Below are 7,500 nucleotides of genomic sequence, written 5' to 3' on the forward strand. Positions count from 1 at the left end.
AACCGGGCTCCCCATACTGCAACCGAATTTTTGACGGTAAAAGTTATCACCAAAGGAAAAGAAGTTATTAGTGACTCAGAGCTCTACAAGTTGCATTATTTTATTCAATTCCATGGGGAAGTGGTCGGTAAATGGCTCGAGTTTATTTTTGATGAACGTTATTAAGTCTTTTATGGGTACTTTTGTGAAAAGGGAGTCTGTCTAGGCTGAGAAGTTTACGTGATGTACGGGGATATTTGCCGACATAAATTTGTTGCAGAAGTCTTCTATATGTTTTATGTGACTAGGGGAAAAAGTTCCTGATAAGTGGAATAGTAGCTCTGCTAACCCTTTTGGGATTCTGTTATTAAAATCTCCAGCACACGCGAATAATCGCGTTTCTTTGTAAGATTTGGGGAGGCCATTGGAATAAGGTAATTTGGTATTGATTGCTTTAAATTTTTCAAAATTTAAATATTCTTAATTTTACAGATGTTTCTGGTTTTTTTTTAAATCTATTGGGACAAATGGCTTGGGCTTTTTGTAATTTCTCATAGGTAGTAGTATCATTTAAAAGTTCACTGATCTTTTCTAAGTAGAAACTAGTTTTCCATCGACAAATCTTTTAGACAGGGTGTGTGTGGTGTTGTCAGGTTAGGATGTTTAGAAGAATTCCCTTAAGACATATTTAGTCCTTTTTGTAATTGTTTTTAGCAATGAATTTATCAAATGTTACTAAGAAGTAGAGTTTGTGTTTTTTGTCAGGTTTTAAGGGCAAATGACAAAACTAAGTTTGACTATGGATTGGTTAGTAGTTAAAGGGCACGTGGATAGGTTCATAACTTTTTGTTGACCTAAACGGTTCCAAATACTATTTTCAATTAATGAGTGTAAGTTTACGAACAAGCCTATTGTAATGAATGACACTATTGCGAGCCTGGGACTCTGACCATATAGACAATATCTTCCTTAAGACAATGATGGAGTGGATTAAGACTAACAGAACCAACGTAAGCTTAGTGGTGGCCCCAGGCATCACCCAAGGGCATATCTCCCACTATATATTTTCGCCAATGTAACTACTGTCATTCGGTGTTGATAAAGGTGGAAGTTAGTCCAGTGAAATATAGTTCCTAGCTTTAAACCAGTGTTTTAATGGGCCATTTATACTTGAGACGTATCCTGCTTTAACACAAGAATTTATTTGCATATATATATATATATATATATATATATATATATATATATATATATTATATACACACACATATACATATATATTATATACTATATTAATGTCGTACGTGATTTGAGTGTCTAAATGATGGATGGTACGGATTTCAATCCGGTAGCTTGCATTCCCACATCTGTCCATTAGACTATTATGAAATGTAATATTCCACGGCTGTTATGAGATATCGAAGCCAGTAATGAATATCCCCTTGGGTGCATGAAGAAAAATTCATTTATATCCATTAAGTGGAAGAGGAACGTTGCCCGGTCAACGGAGGTGATAAAGTGAGGGTAATACCCATCTTCTCTGCTGTAATGAAATAATCAATTAAGAAAACTTGTGCTGAATGAAGCCATCGGATTACACCAATAAATTCATGATGGTTTATTGGGAAGTTCATATGATTCACCACTATGTATTGGCAATACGCTCCATTGTGCATTGAAACGACCAGTTTCGTCGTAATTGTATTGTTGGTTGTTGATGAGAGGGTGATTGTGTTTCAGTACTATTTGAAATGGGTCCGATATATGCGCATTAGATTTTTGTAAATATGGATTATGAAAAGGTGTGAAGTAATTATTTGATAAGCAGAGAAAACTTGTCTTAATAATAAACCTGAAAAGCAAAAAAAAAAAAAAAAAAAAAATGCAGATTAGAAAAAGTAGAAAAAATTTATTTACCAACCTCTGATTTGACACTCTTGATAAGTGGAATATGTACAAATTGAGGATCAATTGTGTAATTGTGGAAAAGTGGGATATGTTCAAATTGAGGATCAATTGTGTAATTGTGGAAAAGTGGAATGTGTACAAATTGATGATCAGTTGTGTAATTCTAGAAAAGTGGAATATGTTCAAATTGAAGATAAATTTTGTAATTTTAGAAGTGGAAAATGTGCAAATTGAGGATCAGTTGTGTAGTTCGGGAATGTTTAAACTGAGGATCAGTTGTGTAGTTCGGGAATGTTTAAACTGAGGATCAGTTGTGTAATTCTAGATAAGTGGATTATGTACAAATTAGGGATCAGTTCTGTAATTCTGGAATGTGCAAATTGAGTGAGTTATGTAATTCTAGAAAAGTGGAATATGTTAAAATTGAGGATCAGTTGTGTAGTTCCAGAAAATGGAATGTGTGCAAATTGAGGATCAGTTGTGTAATTCTGGAAAAGTTGAATGTTCAAAATCGAGGGTCAGTTGTGTAGTTCTAGAAAAGTGGAATAAGTAAAAATTGAGATTAGTTGTGTAATTCCGGAAAAGTGGAATATGTGCAAATTGATTAGTTGTGTAATTTTGTAAAAGTGGAATGTTTAAATTGAGGATCAATTGCGTAATTCTAGAAAAGTGGAATAAATAAAAATTGAGATCAGTTGTCTAATTCCAGAAAAGTGGAATATGTGCAAATTGAGGATCAGTTATATACTTCAAGACTTTAATGTTTCTACTCGCTGTTAATTTGCTGAAAATAAAGTAGGCACTTACTTTTGTTGGTATTTCATTATTTATTTCGAGTCTCTGAAATTCTACATTTTGAATGTCTGAATATATTGCACAACGGAAACTTCATAGCTGCTTTAGTTTATTCCATTTGAAAGAAAGTTAGTTTTCAGTAATAATAAAAGTAGTAACAATATAAATCGTCATAATGAGGGTAAAACATAACTTTTCCATAAGTGGAAAATCTTGGTAGAAAAAGATTTGCAGTTAATAAAAAGGAACTTATTTTACCATCTTTATATACCTCGATTGTTCTTCAATGGCTAATTCGTGGTTCTTGCCAAACCTGCTCTACCTCACTATACTGTTTTTTTTTTATTCCATCTGTACATCCGCCTGTGGTGTTTGCACATGGTAACACTGCATCTCTAGCAGTAAATAATATCCTATTTCGAATATTAACGGTGTAATTCGCATACAGTAAATTATTAACACTTTTCAGTTGCAAATGTATACCCAGATATCCTTTTATTTACCTAAAACTTACACCTAGCGTAACTATTTAAAGCCCGGGATGCAGTGTTACCATGCGCGACCACCACAGGCGGATGGACAGATGGAAAAAAAACAGTATAGGTTCAGTTGCTGTCGATCCTCTTCTTAAATTGCTGATTCGTGAACATAAATAGTAGGAAACTTAGTTGCACACAATTTAAGAAGAGGAGATAATAGATTAAGGTTGTCTCCTGAAGTTTCCCAATATTTTTTGTGAAGTACTTGGTAATCTCCCAAGGCAGCCTTCGCGTACTTTATTATCATTCTTAAACCAAAATCAGATAGAAAGACTTCAGTCCCACAGAGCCCTCCGAGGAGAGAGAGAGAGAGAGAGAGAGAGAGAGAGAGAGAGAGAGAGAGAGAGAGAGAGAGAGAGATCCAATTCCATAAATCCCTGTTTCGGAAAAGTAATTGTCCACGTCTTGGAGAGAGTTTATATACGACCTTGGAACAACGAACGGTTTCAACACAAAATTGGAAAAACTTATTTGCAATACTTTGCATCCTGCGCCTCTCGGAAAGGCCTTGGCTTTGTTTTGTTGCTTATAAAATAAAGCGTTTAAAGACCATATGGTTAGCTTCCTCATCGTTATGATAGGCTATATAAGAATGATGCAAATACTCTCTACTCAGGTTTTCTTATTATAACCGTATGCGTGAGTATTCATACACACACACACACACACACCACACACACACATATATATATATATATAATATATATATATATACTATATATATATATATATATATATATATATATATATATATAATGTGAGTTAAACTCGACTGCTATCGTAGTGGTGATAAGCAATACCATTTGGACATTTCTGACCAAGGAAGACACAGTGACTTTGGATTCTAGAGCATCAAATTTCAGGGCAGAGAATCCTTTAGAGAAGGAAATGCTCCGTGATTGACATGGAAGTACTTGTACTCTGGACTGATCCTGTGTTGGTAGTAAGCTGTGTGACTTGTTTGCAGTGTGAAGTCCAAATGATTCTGAATAGTTATGTACCCCAAACTACTGGAGGATCTAGTTTTAGGTCGTAGTCCCCTGGGGTGGGGGATATGTTTTTTAAAAGATGGAGAATTCTCTTCATATGGAGTTAGTAGCATTGTTGTATTTAAGCTTTTGAAATGCTAGGAGAATAATGTCCTGCCATTCTGCTTGATGGGAGTCCTCATGTGACTGGAGTTCCTCGTTGGATGAGTGGTTAACCTGCTTGCTTACCGATTCAGTAGTTTCGAGTTGGATTTCCCGTTCTGCCAACATGGAATCTGGCGCCTCAGTGGCGTGATCGGTATGGTCTTGGCCTGCCACATCGGCTGCCGCGAGTTCGATTCTCGGGCATTCCGTTGAGTCAGATGTATATTTTTGGTGATAGAAGTTCACACTCGACGTGGTTCGGAAGCCACGTAAAGCCGTTGGTCCCGTTGCTGAATAACCATTGGTTCCATGCAACATAAAAACAAACATGGAATCTGGGGAATTTGTTTCTGGTGATTAGAAATTAATTTATCGATATAATCTGGTTCGGATCCCACAATAAGCTGTAGGTCCCGTTGCTGGGTAACCAATTGGTTCCTAGCCACGTAAAAATATCTAATCCTTCGGGCCAGCCCTAGGAGAGCTGTTAATCAGCCCAGTGTTCTGGTTAGACTCAGATATACTTAACTTTTTAACCATGTGACTGGATGGTTGTTTGTAACCACATACTCTGTAGTTGTATATATAAAAAAGGAAGCAGCTTGTTGCTTTGAATATGAGGATGTGGGACAGAAAGTAAAAAGTGGGTGATTACTGATTTGTTGACTGAGAGAAACCAGGGTGCTTTGAGAATGAGTGATGCAGTGAGAGTAGGCAGGGATTAAAAAGGCATGTCTCGGGTAGCTGGTGGTCGCCCATGGTAACACGCGTCCCGGGCTTTAAATAGTTACACTATTTCTAAGTTTTAGGTAAATAAAAGGATATCTGGGTGTACATTTGCAACTGAAAAGTTTCTTAATAATTTACTGTATGTTAATTACACCGTTAATAATCGAAATATGGATACAAGGAAATTCTGGTGGTTGGGAAAAATTACAAATTTATTAGTTAAAGGTTTGTACGAGTCAATTTGAGTGGTAGGTGAAATAGTCATGATAGTGATTGTGTATAGAACAGTACTGTAAAATATGAGTGTTTACGAGATTATGAACCTGTGCACTGTACGGGCTGTGATAGGTCTTTTAAATGGAAAGAGATGGAATTGTGGACTGAATGGTGTACCTGGATTTAAAGGGGCAAAGTGTGCTTTGAAAGAGACTTGATTGCTTGGAGTACGTAGTGGAAGAATAATATAGTTATACTTGGGAGAGAGAAAGTAGTGTAGAAAAGAATTCGTTAAAATAAATATCGTGACAGAATTGATGGAAGAACAAGTTGATGGAAGTAAAATTGAGTGGCTGGAGGTATATTCAAGTATATTTAGTTGAAGCATTGGTTTGGTATGGAAGCTGGTATGAGACCAGTTTTATGGCTGATGAATACACCAGTGTATCATATCTGATCGATAACTTAATGGAGAGAGATAAGAAATCAGGGAATGGATAGTAGATGTAGGCCAACGTTGTGGAATACGAAAATGAGTTGCGAACGGTGTGTGGAAAGGTCTGTGTTTGCAGATGACTCGCACCGATCTTGTAAACAGGAGTTAGTGAAATAAGGAAACTATACTGTTTTTTCCCATCTGTCCACCCGCCTGTGGTGTTTGCGTATGGTAACACTGCATCCCGGGCTTTAGATAGTTACGCTATGTGTAAGTTTTGGGTAAATAAAAGGATATCTGGGTGTACATTTGCCACTGAAAAAGTGTTTTAATAATTTACTGTATGCGAATTACATCGTTAATATTTGAAATAGGATGTTATTGTTGAATGTAAGCAGAATGTAACTATCTAGAGCCCGGGACGCAGTGTTACCATACGCAAACACCACAGGCGGATGGACAGATGGAAAAAAAACAGCATGGTTTGAAAACGTTCAGAAGAGGCAAAAGGTGATAGTGAATGTTAGTGAATGTGACGAATTGGAGGGTAATGCGGTAAGCAGAATCCTGGGAGATGAAGCAATGAACATTAAATCACGTTTCACAAAATGAAGCAAGAAAAATTGTGCAACTGTGTGAAACAGACAGCGAACCGTCTCTGGAAGCCAAAGTGGGAATGCATTAAAGAATGTCTGAACTGCTCTCCTTAATGTAACTGAGGTAAGGGATTTAAATTTACAAAAATCACGTTGAGATAAACTGTTTGCAGAATTTAGGTGGTGCAGCTCAAGAAGATTGAAAAGTTGAGAAATGCTGAGGCACAAAATGGAGTGATAAAGAGGTTAGCGTAAGAGAAAAGATTGACTTAATTTTGAAATGATTCAGTCATGTGGAAAGCTTGGATGATGATTGGCTGATGAAGAGTACATAATTCAAAATTGTTGGGCAAAGTAGAGGAAGATGTAGAATAGGTTCATAGACTGTATTAACGAGATATTAAAAAGGAAGGGCACCAATACCCAATTAGCTTGAGGGTAATATCATGATAGGCGTGACTGGCATAACTGTATTTGGGTTTGACACGCTGCTGATTAGCCTTCTGTGTATGTGTATGCAGTTGTTCATTTTGTGTGATATATATGTACAGGGGCTTATCGACGATTCATGTATTTAGATATGGATTTGGCAGTAACTTGTTTTGTGCCCTTGAACCATTATCTCTCTCTCTCTCTCTCTCTCTCTCTCTCTCTCTCTCTCTTATTTAGTCAATTGTCGTCTGTAAACGCGAGCCTGGTGAAACTTTCTTAGTTTCCAAAGAGATTGTATCCTGTTGCGGACGAAGATTTATACTTTAAATTTGTTTTACAGTAGCATTGTTTATCACTGTGGGTGTAAGACAATTCTCTCTCTCTCTCTCTCTCTCTCTCTCTCTCTCTCTCTCTCTCTCTCTCTCTCTCTCTCTCTCTCTGTGACGAAAAATCTAAGTCATTTCCCATTAGAGATCTCTTCTCATTTTCATGAGTGATTTAGGAAACGAATCTTTTGTTCGAATCTCACTCATTCGAATCTTTGTTCGAAGTGGCATCAGGGGCAATAATGGCGCTCGGGAGCAATAACGAAAGGTCATACTTCAGCTGTCCAGATTTCACTTATTTTTCCTGTCCCAAAGTGCTTTCCATAAATCACACATGGGTGAAGAATTGGCGAACTTGGCCCCGTGTTTTACTGCTTGAAAAATGTTTATATGGAAGGAGGCAGACTTTTG

Source organism: Macrobrachium nipponense, chromosome 37 (assembly GCF_015104395.2).
Source record: "Macrobrachium nipponense isolate FS-2020 chromosome 37, ASM1510439v2, whole genome shotgun sequence".
In the NCBI taxonomy this organism is placed as follows: Eukaryota; Metazoa; Arthropoda; class Malacostraca; order Decapoda; family Palaemonidae; genus Macrobrachium; species Macrobrachium nipponense.